Here is a 14,020-nt window from a genome sequence, read left to right on the forward strand (position 1 = left end):
AATCAATGGACAGAGGATCTTCCTCTCTGTCTCTGCTCCTCTCTGTATATCTGACTTTCCAATAAAAATAAATAAATCTTTAAAAAAAAAAAAAAAAAGGAAGAAAAGCCTTCCTCCCTGGACATCCTTCTGGAGGGATCTGGGCTTCTGTCCCTTGTCCCAGAGATGTGGGGTTCTCTTATGCTGATGTCACTTCCTATACAGAAGCCGTAAGTCACATTCAGGGCATAAAAACGCAATCATCTCCACGCCTAGCGCACATAATGTGTTTAATCACTTTGTACATCAACAACGCCCCTCCGCAGTTATGGATCTGTTTCCACGCTGCTTTTGACACCTGTGCAGCGTTCCTCTGCTAGAATCTATCATCATTCCCCGACCCGGGTCCCTGTTGGACATTTTGCTAGTTTTCATTTTTGTTTTTCAGTTTGAATGTGCCAGTGCCTCTTGATGCTGTATACCTTTGTGTCGTCTCAGGATGAATTCCTGGAAGGGCTGCCTCCAAGGTTTTAAGATTTTTAATGCTTCCTGACAAATAACCTTCCAGGAAGACTCAGTGGTGCGTGGGCCTCCCTCTTTTTCCTCCTAATCACAGCAGCAAGGGGAATCTCTGTTTTGTAAAATCTTTGTCAATGTGATGGGTTAAAGAGGGCCATGAGTATGGCTTGCTCGCTGGGTTTTTTTAACACAACATTTTTATACACGTGGTTCAGAAAGGCATCAATCATAGCAGAGGGCAAGCCCAGCAGGCCTCTGCACCCCCATCCCCACCCCCAACCATGCGCCCTGGAGGCAGCTGCCATGGTTTCTGAACTGCTCCCTGGGTCTGTATTTATGTTTCCAGATCTCTAAATAACATGTATACACTGCAGCCGTGACATGGCCAGCCACTTGTTCTGCCATCATTTCTTGAACATTCACTCTTAGCTTACTGATAGCTGAAAGCTGTAGGATTTATTTAATTCTTTTTTCTAAAAAGATTTATTTACTTTTATTGCCAAGTCAGATATATATAGAGAGAGGAGGAGAGACAGAGAGGAAGAACTTTCGTCTGACAATTCACTCTCCAAGTGACCACAACGGCCAGAACTGTGCTGATCCAAAGACAGGAGCCAGGAGCTTCTTCCAAGTCTCCCACGTGGGTGCAGGGTCCCAAGGCTTTGGGCTGTCCTCGACTGCTTTCCCAGGCCACAGGCAGAGAGCTGGAGGGGAGATGGAGCAGCTGGGATTAGAATCGGCACCCGTATGGGATCTCGGTGCTTGCAAGGCGAGGTCTTTAGCTGCAAGGCCACACCGTGTCGGGCCCTGGAATTTGTTTAATTCTTAAATTTAATCAGACTGCTTCTGGATGGCTCTGTTCTAGCTCTGCTATTGTTTTTTTCCCCAATATTTTATTTTGTTTATTTGAAAGGGAGAGCTGGAGAGAGAGAGGAGAATCTTCCAACTGCTGGTTTACTTCCCCAAACGACTGCAATGGCTGGGGCTGGGCCAAGAATCAGGAGGTTGTTCTGGGTCTGCCACATGGTTGAAGAGCCCAAGGATTTGGGGCATGCTCTGCTACTTTCCCAGGCACATCAGTGGGGAGTTTGATGGAAAATGGAGCAGCCGAGACTTGAACTGGTATCCATATTGGATGCCAGCATCACAGACGGCAGCTTAACCAGCTGTGCCATCCTGCCACACTGCCCCTGCACTATTTTAATCATTGCAGTTTATGAAAATATTTTTACTCTCAGAGGGTTTCTGATCACATTAATGACTCTGGCATGACTTCTTATTTTTGTTATTTTTGGTGTTTGGAAATACAAGATCAAGGTCCCAGTCCTAGCCAATAAGAGCTTTGGGGACTGCTTGATTTACAGCTAAATATAGGGTAGATTCACAAATGAATGGGATTCTGTGTGGTGTGCTGTACCATTGTTAATCTTCCGATCTGATCCTTGATCTCAACAAGGATTCCTTGGCCCATGCTAGCAGGGCAAGCGTACACGTGACCAGTATCTTGTGTAGTGCCAGGACATGCTTTAATAAACCGGGCAGGGCAAGGGGGCTGAGAGGTGTGGCATGGGGAGGAGGGCATGGGTTGTGTGGGGTGCTGTGGTCAGCATGTGGTGTGGCATGGACCTGCCTCCTCAGCGTGGCCATGATGGCAGTAGTGAGACTCCCAGGATGCGAGCTCCATGGAAGGTGGTCAGGTCTTTGGGGTGCTGCCCTCAGAAGGGGTGATGGGTCTGTACAAGACGAGGTTGTGATCAAAGGTGTGAGCCTTGTCCCCGAATCACTCTGGCTGCCTGCCCTGTCACGTGGTTGTTGAATCCCCTCTCAGGTGCGCCCACGTAACACTGTCTGTCATGCAGTGGTAGTCAGGAGTGTCCTCGCCAAAGGCTTGTCAAGGCGGCTGCTTGATCTTGGATTTTCAATCTTAAACCTGTGAGCAAAATCATCTCTCCCCCAACCTCTGGTCCCCAGCAGCAGGTGTGTGGTTATAGAACAGAAAGCAAACCAATGCACGTAGTCTGGGTGGAACCCACTGAGAGGTGGGACTTGAGATGTGCAAGGTACAAGATGATCTAGGCTAGTGGCTCTCACTTGGGGTGGCTGTTCTCTCCATGCCCTTCTGCCTCCCCCCTGCCCAGGGGAATTTGGCAAAATCTGGAGACTTTTTTTTTAGAGATTTATTTTATTTTTTCATTGGAAAGGCAGATATACAGAGAGAAGGAGAAACAGAAAAGATCTTCCATGTGTTGGTTCACTCCCCAAGTGGCCGCAATAGCTGGAGCTGAACTGACCCGAACCTAGGAGCCTGGAGCTTCTTCTGGGTCTCCCACATGGGTGCAGGGTCCTAAGGCTTTGGCCCATTCTCCACTGCTTTCCCAGGGCACAGGCAGGGAGCTGGATGGGAAGTAGGGCTGCTTCGACACAAACTGACACCATTATGGGATCCCGGCAGATGCACGGCGAAGATTCAGCCACTGGGCTATCGTGCTTGGCCCTGGAGACAGTTTTGACCATTATGATTGGAGGGGCACTCCTGGCATTTGATGGGTAAAGACTAGAGGTGCTGTTAAGCCTAGCCCAGGGCAGTCTTTTACTGGGACTGTGCAGCCTCCAGTGCTGAGAGTGCTGTGAGGATGTGAAAGGCAGGCAAGTGCAAGCAAAGATGCCTCCCGGTGGAGGGTCGAGTCCTAAGGTGGGACTGAGGAACGGCATGTACACGGAGTGCAAAGGTGAGCCAGCTGGCGCAAGGGCGCCCTGGGGGAGGAGGAGAGGCCACAGATTTGGACCTCGAAGGGCAGGTCAGGCATCTGGCCCCGAGTGGGGTGAGGAAGAATCGTAAGATGCCTTGAACAGGGTGTGCCAGGATGTGAGACTTTGCTAGGAACCTGGCTTGAGCAGCCCAGAAAGATTCAGTGATTCTGGACCAACCTGGTGACCTGGAAGGTTAGAAAGTGGGCTGGGCTGAATTCCAGAGCTATTGGAAGGCAGAGCCAAGCAGACTTCCTGATAGACCATGCAGGCCCAAGTAATACGCGAAGTCAGCAGGGAGCAGCTACTGCACAGGCTCAGGCCAGGAGTTCAGGTAAGGACACAGCCGAATGCAAGTGTTGAGGATCAGCTTGGAGTTAGAAGGGATGGAGCTCAGAGGGGGCTTTAATGAGGTCATTAAAGAAGTGAGTGTGGGTAGAGAAGAAAAGAAGACCCAAGAGTGAGAACTAGAAGATTTCAACATGAAGAACTCATGGAATAAGGAAGAACCAAGAAATGACCTGCAAGGTGGGAAGAAACCAGGAGAGCGTGGTGTTCTGGAAGCCAAGGTGTGGTCACCAGGGCCAGAGACTGCCAGGTACCAATGGCAGGTCAGGTAAGGTGAAGACCAGGGTTTGAGCAATGGACCCAGCCATGTAGGAACCAAGTTCTGATTTAAGGGAATTTGGAAGTTAGAGCCTGTGAATATGGGTACCTCGAGGTGTTTTGCTGTAAAGGAGAACAAACACATGGGGAAGGAATGATAAAAGGGTTTGCTTCTTCTCAGGGTGGAAATCACAGCATGTTTGTATGTTTTGAAACTGATGGAGAAACGGAGGCAGAGGGTTGGCATTGTGGTACACTGTGTTAGGAAACCACTGTTAACCCCAGACAGGAGTGCTGGTTCAAGTCCTAGCAACTCCACTTGTCATCCAGCTCCCTGCTAATGGTGCCCTGGAAGGCAGAAGATGATGGTCAAAATATGGGTGGACCCTGGGCATCATTGGGGAGGCCTGACTGTAGTCCCAGGCTCCCTGTGTCTCCCTTTGCTGCACTGCATTTCAAATGAAGGAAGGGAATGAGTGAATGAATGGGGCAGGAAAGGGAAGAGTTGCCACAGCAGGTTAGAAGGTTTTGGAGCCATTAGACATGGATTGTTGGTGCTGTAAATTGGTTTGTCCTGAGCATTTCCTATAAATTCAGTGTGTGATCTCTCTCTTAAACTTAGCATAGTGATTTCAAGACTTATTACTGTTGTAATATTTTAATTTTATTTATGGTTGTATGGGTCCACCACATTTATTATTTTGACCATTCATCTGTTGATAGCTATTTGTTGGGTTGTTTATGCCTTCTGGCTGTTACTAATACATATGCATGTCCACAGTTTGAGGGGAATGTAGATTCTCATTTCCCTCTGAGGGTATCTGAATCCTTAGAGGCGTGATCAATGCATCACAGACTAGCCGCGCTTTTTTTTTCCGGGGCAGCCAGGTGGTTTCTGAAGTGGCTGTGCTGTTTTGGCACGCTCATCAGCAGCGTGTGTGGGTTTTGAGTCCTTTACTTCCTTGCTAGTACTTGCTGTCTGTCCCTTACATGGTAGGCATCTTAGTGGATGTGAGCTTGTTTTGCATTTTCCTAATGCCTATTCATGTTGAGCATCTTTGCATGTATTTATTGGCCAAGGGAATATCTTTGGAGAATCTCTAGTCATATCCCTTGCTGTAAATTAACTGGGTTGTTTCATTTGTTTATTATCAAGTTGTAAGGGTGCTTTCTGTTTTCTGGATGCAAGTTCCTTGTGAGATACATGGTTTGCAAAATTTTTCCCCCACGGTAGGGAATTCCTTATCATTTCCTTGATGGTATCATTTATAGCATAAACATTTTTAATTTTCATGCGGTCCGGTTGATCTGATTTTTTGTTTGTTTGCTTGTGTTTTTTTTTGTATAAGGCCTTGCCTAGGCTGAGATCCTGAAGGTTTACTCTTTTCTGCTTTTTATTTATTTATGCTTCTTATTTAATTTTCATTTCTAAATTGAATTGGTAAGTGTTCCCAGGGTAATATTAAAGAATAGTGGGGTTTCTTTGTTTTATTCCTGACTTAAATATTTTACCATTAATCATGATGCTATCTATGGGTTAAGATATTTTTTTGAATTAAAAAAAATCCTCTGTTACCAGCATTTATAAATAATTGAGGACTTCGCCCCAAACTAAATGTATATAATTTGTCTATGGAAATTAAATGTAATTTTTTCTCTTTTGGTCTATTGATGCAATAAATTATATTAATAGATATTCCAGTATCAAACCTTTCTGCAATGCATTTCTGACTTACATCTTCATTTGTCGGTCTACGTAGTTATTTTATTATATCACTTGTTCAACAAACATACGTGGGTTTTTTTCTTTAAAGACATGTATTTGAAGGCCAGAGAGACAGGGAGGAAGTGAGAGGGAGATCTCCTGTCTTGTTTGTTCATTTCCCTAATACCCTTGACAGCCAGCACTAGGCCAGACCAAACCGGGAGCCAGGAGCTCCATGTGGGTCTCCCCTGTGGGCAGTAGGAACTGCAGCATTCGGACCATCCTCCCCACTGTTCACCAGGCGCATCCGTAAGAAGCTGGGTCTGAGTGAGTAGTTGGAACTATAACCAGGCCCTCAGATATGGGGTGTGGGCATCCCAGGTGGGCGTCCAAACGGCTGTGCTACCACAACAGCCCGGAAGCCTTCCGATTCTCTCACCTGTGAATTATTGAAGCTCAAATGTTCCTAGGGAATTTTTCTCTGCTTTTGAAAACATTTATTTCCAGTTTTATTGGATTGTGGTAGATTTGGTAGGTTGCCGGCTGTTGTTTATTTTGGTTGAGGATGGCTTTGTGTCCTGATAAGTATATGGCTGTGTTTTGTTCCACCATGTTTGAGACAATACCTATCTTCCAATAGGCATATGGATATATCTGTGTCTACATTAGCTCAGTCTTATTGATTATAATGTTTATTTCTTCAGTGTTCTTCATTTTTTTTTCTGGCTGCTTAATTAATCAACATCGGAATGAGCTATTTTAAGATCTCCCAATGTGGCTGTGAATTTTTCCATGTTTTTTTTTTTAATCAATTTTGTTTTTAAATTTTTATAAACTAGGTGCATGCAAATTCAAGCATGTTATATGTTGGTGAGTTTTTTCTTTGTGTAATGACTTTCCCAATTCTTGCCATTGCATTTTTTTCTTAAATTCTGTTTTGCTTTATAGTAAAAGCAGCTTTGTCTCAGTTATCTAGCTAGCGTCTATTTTTAGCATGGCTTCACTTTCAACATTTCTACATTATGATGTTTCGGAAAATCTATCCTAGCAAGTATGATGTTTCATTTTTGGATGATTCTCGGTTTATTTTGCCTTCTTTACTTTTTTAAAAAACATTTATTTATTTTTATTACAAAGTCAGATATACAGAGAGGAGGAGAGACAAAGATCTTGCATCTGCTGGTTCATTCCCCAAGTGGCCACAACAGCTAGAGCTGAGCTGATCTGAAGCCAGGAGCCAGGAGCTTCCTCCAGGTCTCTCACGTGGGTGCAGGGTCTCAAGGCTTTGGGCCGTCCTTGAATGCTTTCCCAGGCCACCAGCAGGGAGATGGAAGGGAAATGGAGCATCCGGGACATGAACCAGCAGCCTTCTGGGATGCTCGTGCTTGCAAGGAAAGGATTTAGCCATTAGGCTACCGCACTGGACCACGCCTTCTTTACTTTGAATGCTTTAGGTTTCTGTTTTCCACTGCCTTTGTTTTTTCCTCATTTCTTTTTAAGAAATCAATCTTGTTTTCTGAATTTTCTGTTTCTATTACTGATTTGGAAGTTATACACTGCATTGTTTTTTTGATTCTTCCAGCAGTTTACTTTTATCCTGTTCATATACACCTTTGATTTAAGCAAAATGCATTCCTCTGAAACAACTCAGCGATCTTGGTATGTTTAATTTTGATCATACTCACATTTCATGTTTTTTGTTGTCTGATGTTTAGCACCAGACTGTTCACAAACTCCTTTTTTATTCTTTTTATTTTTGTTATTATTATTATTATTGATTACATTGGTTTACAGGTTCCTTGCTGATTTTATCCTACTCTTTCTGGGCCCTGTTCCTAACCGTCTCCCCTAACTTTGATAGTTCCTTTAGAGAAAGCCTCTGTGAGCTCTCATTGAAATCATTTCTTTAAATACTTGCACTTGATAGTTGAGCTGGGTGTAGAATCCTGGGATGAAAGTTACTTTCCTTTAGCCTTTTAAAGCCCTTTGCTGTTGTTTTCTGGTCCTCACTGCTCCTTAGAGAAGATGGGAGTCTATCAGTCCCTTTTGAAAGTGTCTTCCTCTCCAATTGTTTCTGTGATATTTCTCTTTGGTAAGTAACTATTTTTTCTCTCATTCAGAAGTTGCCACACTCATTCACTCGTTTCTGTTTCCTATGAATGCCTTCTGGGCGATAGTGGCAGATCCATCTGGGTCACAGAAATTTACTCTGAATCTTTTTTTAAGCGCTAGCACTGGGTTTCACATTCTCACACTACATTTTCATATTTAGACATTCCGCGGAAATCTTCACATCCTACTTGTCTTTGTCATTGCCCCTTCCTTCGTCATGTCTTTTCCCCTTAAAGCATAAATGGTGACATAATAAATAAATTAAATAATTGAGTGATTTGGCTTTATTTGCTTTATAAGACAGTCCTGTGCTTCCAGAACATTTCAAACTTCATGTCTCTCCCAGTCGGGGCCAATTTTCCCCATTATTTCTTTACAAGGGAACTTTCAAACATTCATGGAAAATTGTATTGTGAAAAAAGCTACATTTGGATTTCAACCTCTTTTTTTCTTTTTTTTGCACCAAAATAAACATGCCTGTTCATTTCATTTCCCTGTGCACTTTTAGAAGTTCCCTGGTGCCTGGGAACTCCAGCATGACACTCCTGTGGTGGGTGCAGATTGAGGCTAGCTCAAGCTCCCTTCTCTCTGGGACATGTCTGCCACTCACCAGGTACTGTCTCCATTCACACATCCATGGGCTGATTCTAGTTTCTGTGGCACTGAGACACAGGGCATGATTTCTGTGGCTTCTCATTGCTGGACAAGACCTGATCTGGGTGGCCTTGGGGTGGGAGGTTGGGAGTGGTGGAGGTCGGAACCATGAACACAGAACCATCTTACTGAGGATCCAATTCTTGGCTACTCCCAACAGTGCCAGGAAACAACCACCTTCAAGATATGTCGTGACAAACTGGTATAGTTTCTTTTTTTTTCTAGGAGTAGAATCGTTGGGTAAGATGCATCTTGGGGTTCCCCAGAGGAAGGCGGAGGTTGCTGGGCTTCTAGGTCATGGAGGGGTGAGTCCCTCGTTCTGGGCTGCCAGAGCTCAGCTCCAGTGCCTCACCTCTCCAGGACTCAGGCTGCATCGCAGGCCCTATAGACACCCAGGCCCCAGACTGTGGCCCTTGGGGTCTGCCACCTGCCACGCAGGACACCCAGTGTGCAGACTGCTGATTGCTCCAGCTCTCGTATTCCTTCATTGCTTGTTTTTGCACCTTAGGCTTTCCCTGTACCTCCTTCCAGATCGGCTGTGTCTTTAGTTATCCTTGTGTTCTATTTTACCCAGCACTTGGAGCTGGGGCTGGCGAGGCGAGGGCTGTGCGTGTTTGCCGTGGTCTTTTATTTCAGACTTTTTTTTTTTTTGGCATCTGTAGTGACAAACCAGATTAGTTTGTGATTTTATTTTTGTTTCATCCTTGGCAGATTTTTGTTCCAGGGTTATGTGTTATTCATACAATTAATTAGGAAGTTTTTCTCCTTTCTGTAGCCTCTGGAACATTTTAAATAGCGTAGAGCATTTCTATTCCTTGAAGATTTGGAACTGTCTGGGACCAGTGCCTCTCACGGTGAGGTGCTTGTTTTCCTCGGGTGTTTTCTGTTCAGCTTTTCTGATGCTTCAGTCGGTTTGTGCCATGCTCGCTTCCCTAGATTACCCTATACTTCAACTAGAGTTTTAAATGTTGCTAGCGTAGGCTTTGATGTGGTATTCCTTGCCTTGGACCACTTCTTGTATTTCCGTTGATATCTTTCCTGCGGATGTCATTTTCCTCTTTCATTTCTTCTTTAGGCTTTAGTGGAGAGCTGTCTGTTTTATTTATTGGCCTTTGCTAAGAAGCAGCTGTTGAATTTATTCATTCATCCCAATGTGGAATTGATAAAATCAGGACTTCCTCTTGTTATTTCAATCCATTGTTAAGACTTGCTCTCTGTCTACATTTTGAGTTGGATGTCTGTCTTTTTCCCCTTTAAGAATAAAGCAGTTGGGCCCGGCGGCGTGGCCTAGCGGCTAAAGTCCTCACCTTCAACATGCCCCGGGATCCCATATGGACGCCGGTTCTAATCCCGGCAGCTCCACTTCCCATCCAGCTCCCTGCTTGTGGCCTGGGAAAGCAGTTGAGGATGGCCCAAAGCTTTGGGACCCTGCACCCGCGTGGGAGACCCAGAAGAGGTTCCTGGTTCCCGGCTTCGGATCGGCGCGCACAGTCCCGTTGCGGCTCACTTGGGGAGTGAATCATCAGATGGAGGATCTTCCTCTCTGTCTCTCCTCCTCTCTGTGTATCCGGCTTTCCAATTAAAAAAAAAAAGAATAAAGCAGTTACCTGATAAAGTTTCCTCTGTATACAGTTCTGGTCACATTACATAAGCTGTGATATGTGTAAATTGTCACAGTTATGTAGTCTAAAGTCACTCTTTTTATTTCCTCTTTGATGTAAAAGAGTAAAGCTTCCTAGCTAGCAATGTTTTCTCTATGTATTTAAAAAGATTTTTTAATGTGCCTGGCACGATGGCTCAGTTGGCTAAATCCTCAACTTGCATGCGCCAGGATCCCATATGGGCGCCAGTTTGTATCCTGAATGCTTCACTTCCCATCCAGCTCCTTGACTGTGACCTGGGAAAGCAGTAGACGATGTCCCAAAGCTTTGGGCCCTTGCACCTGTGTGGGAGACCCAGAAGAAGCTCCTGACTCCTGGTTTTGGATCAGCTCAGCTCCAGCTGTTGTGACCACTTGGGGAGTGAACCAGTGGGTGGAAGATCGATCTTTCTCTCTGTATCTCTCTTGTAAATATGCCTTCCAAATAAAAATAAATCAATGTCTAAACAAAAGAGCCTGGAACTCCATGTGAGTTCCGCGTGAGTGACAGGAACATTAGCTGCTGCTTTCCCAGGCACATTAGCAGGGAGTTGGATGGGAAGTGGAGCAGACAAGACTTGAACTTGGCGCTCACAGGATGCTGGTGTCAGAGGCAACAGCTTAACTCACTTTTCCATAATTCTGGCCTCTGTGTTCCTTCATTAAGAAGAGAGAGAAAACACTGCTCCCTTTTCATAAACTCTGAAATGTTGCTGATTGTAATGCATACCACTTTATATGAACCATAAAGATAAATACATTTCTGTTTAAACTCTAAATCCCATCAATTCTAACAGGCATACGGGTTTCAGAAATGATATAACAAAATAGAATTCATCTTTGAATGCATGAAATATGGAGTTTATTCATCCATAAATGTAAAGTGTCTTGTGGTCAGAGACTGATGTGCTAGTTTTTTGGTAATATATTATAACACAGAATGTGATATGTGGTTAGTTTGTAATAAATGTTTTTCATGTGCTGGAACATAATACATCTTCTCTGTTTTTTGGTTGTAGAACTATATTTTTGTATCCTCTGTATGTATATAATTCATACGTGGGCAAACAGAAAATCGACATTGAAATGATGCTTTTCACATCTTTTGTAGCCTTGCTAATTTTTTTGTTGTTGTTGCTTGATTGTTTCCTTTCTGAGTGTGGGACCTATCAAAATCTCCCATTCCGCAGGTGGATTTATGCATATCCTGTGACATTATGATATATAGATACAAAGAGATTTTTGGCTACAGTTGCTGGCGCACAGCTTCCTCTCCTCAAATCAAGGCATAGAAATTAGGATTTCTCTTCCTCAAGAAGGTGAGATACCCCACTCACCTTTCTGTCTTGGCCATAAACAAAGTCTTCACACTGCCTTGCCTGCTGCTTTGGAGGGGTCCTGCCCAGTCAGCACAAGGAAGGAATGCTGCGTGGGGAGGCCAAGAGAATCCCCACAGGCACGCCCTGCTGGGTGTCCTCTCGCTCCATTAGTGTCCGTTGTGCCTTTTTGGGGGGCCCATTCACCTTCCAGAACGGCTGTCCTTGCTTCCATCACACCTATGAAGTCCGTCAAAGCCTGGATGGAAGGACAGCTGATGTTCCCAGACATCCCCAGAAAGGACATGGGCGCACAGCTAACACTGTGTCTGGGTGGGTCGTGTCAGATGCGAATTGAGTTGGAAGTCAGGCAGCTGTTATCCCTCCCACAGAACCAATTGCTTGCTCACTGGTGGGGGACAATGCCACACCTTCTGTAGTTGTGGAAGGATTGGGTGTTGTGAGAACCTGAGTCTGAGTTTGGCTTGCTCCTCTGTGTTCTCCTGTTGCCACCTTTTGCTTTATGTACTTTCAGACTCCTACAAGTTCCTGATTGTTACACTCTTTTTTTTTTTTTTTTTTGGATTATTGTGCCACTTCTTACCCCTGCTATGCTTTTTTGCCTTGAATTCAGTTTTATCTGACGATGGTAGCACAATGTCAGCTTGCCTTTAGTTCTTCCTAGCATTTCAATTTCCATCTGTGTTGTTCTCTTAAGGCTCTTCCTCTCAGATCCGTGGCCTTTGTCTCTTGGTGAAGAGCAGAAGGCTCCGTGGACAATTTCCCTGGCAGAGAGCACAGGGAAGGCCAGGGACTAAGGGTCCAGGGGGTGGGGTCTGCATCCTGGCTGTGCTCCCTGCCAGCGGCCTGCCTTAACCGCCTGGAGCCTCGGTTATCCCGGCTATAAGATGTGATGATCGTGCTTAACTCATGGGCCTGCTTTGAGTAAGCCAAAGCTTGTAAAACGCTTTGCAGCGTATCTGTGCAGAATGAGCCATCAGTCACTGCTTAGATGAGCTTCATTCTTTAACGTTGCCATCATCACCTTGTTTGTAACTTCTGCTTATCACTCTCTTTAATTGCTGCTAAATCTTCACATAGTCATGATTACCTTCAAGATGTATTTGTTTTGAAGGCAGAGTCACAGAAAGGGGGAGATCTTCCATCTGCTGGTTTGCTCCCCAGATGGCTGCAATAGCCAAGGGTGGACCGGATTGAAACCAGGATCCAGGAACTTCCCCAGGGTGTCCTCCATGAGTGGCAGGGGCTGAAGCACTTGGGCCATCTTCCACTGCCCTCCCGGGGCATCAGCAGGAAGTCAGATCGAAGCAGAGCAATCGGGCTGGGTCCTGCATGCGGCACTGCTCACCGAGGGTTTCACTGCAACACCAGCCCCACACTCTGCTTTCTCGTACTCAGTCCATTTGACACCATTTTTTTTTCTTCTTTTCTCTGCTGACTTGAAACCATGTTTCTTCTACCCTCATATTTATATGTTTAAAATGTTTACATATGTAACTATGTTTTTTAAAGCAAATTGAAAGTTGTTCTCCGTACCATCCTCTAAGACAAGCGAACACCTTGGCACACAGCACTCTGCACTTTATCCTTCCTTGGGATGGTTGAGAATTTTCCACCTTACCTAGGGTTTGCAGCCAGCAGTCAATAGGCTTCACTAATAGATTCTACCCATGCTCCTTTTATTTTCTTTTAAATGAGCTGCATTTTTCCCTGAGTTCATTTTTGCTCTTGCTAAAGTGAATTCTTCAGTGATTCTTTCCATTTGAGTGATAAGTCCTCTTCGTTTTAAAAATGCCTCTCTTTTTCCTCATTGCTAAATAATTGAATAGCATGACCTTTACTTTCTTGTAGCCCTTTAAAATATATATGACACTATTGCTCTGTCTCCTGGGCATCTTTTGGTGCTAAACTACCTTCTAGCTGTCTGTTGGTAGGCAGCTGTCTTTCTTCTCAAGACACTAAAATTCCACCGCCCCCTTTTGTTGTTGTTGTTTGGTATTGTGGAATTTTGTCAAGATGAGTGAATTTATTTAGCACTTTTGTATAGTTTTAGAGTAAGAAATTTCACATTTCTTCAATTCTGGAACATTCCCAGCCATTATCTTCTTAGTGGATTGCCTTTTTTTTTTTTTTGTAAGATTTATTTTATTTTATTGGAAAGTCAGATATACAGAGAGGAGGAAAGACAGTGAGGAAGATCTTCTGTCTCTTGGTTCACTCCCCAAACAGCTGCATCAGCCAGAGCTGAGATGATCTGAAGCCAAGAGCCCAGAGCCTCTAATGGGTCTCCCACATGGGTGCAGAGTCCCAAGGCTTTGGGCCTTGCTCGACTGCTTTCCCAGGCCACAAACAGGGAGCTGCCCAAGGCTTTGGGCCGTCCTTGATTGCTTTCCCAGGCCACAAGCAGGGAGCTGGATGGGAAGTGAGGCTGCTGGGATTAGAACTCGAGCCCATATGGAATCCTGACACGTTCAAGGCAAGGACTCTAGCTGCTAGGCTACCATACTGGGCCCCTCAGTGGATTGTTTTTTAAACGGAGTTCCATTCTGTTCTTCCTGAACTATGATTTAGATGAATGGGGTGATTATTTTTAACAGTTGCATCAGATTCCAGAGTTTGGATTTATTCATAGGCACTTTTATTCAGTAATTTATTTAAACATTCTTCTACTAATGGGAATTGGTATTTTTCTGCTTTTTTTTTTTTTACTAGTAAGAACAA

The 14,020-nt window shown here is 44.5% G+C and overlaps 1 protein-coding gene across 2 annotated transcripts in view; it reads left to right on the plus strand.

Annotated features, from left to right (window-relative positions):
* CHST8 (carbohydrate sulfotransferase 8) overlaps nucleotides 1-14,020 on the plus strand; it is a 115,065-nt gene that overhangs the window by 14,511 nt on the left and 86,534 nt on the right. Inside the window, exon 1 of one of the 2 annotated variants that reach the window (XM_058674381.1) lies at nucleotides 5,794-5,884. The exons of the other annotated variant lie outside the window; for it this stretch is intronic. The gene's annotated coding sequence lies outside the window, so the exon portion shown is untranslated. Of the gene's footprint in view, nucleotides 1-5,793; nucleotides 5,885-14,020 lie in introns of those variants that run through there. 2 annotated transcript variants of the gene reach the window in all.

Source organism: Ochotona princeps, chromosome 16, assembly GCF_030435755.1.
Source record: "Ochotona princeps isolate mOchPri1 chromosome 16, mOchPri1.hap1, whole genome shotgun sequence".
Taxonomy (NCBI): domain Eukaryota; kingdom Metazoa; phylum Chordata; class Mammalia; order Lagomorpha; family Ochotonidae; genus Ochotona; species Ochotona princeps.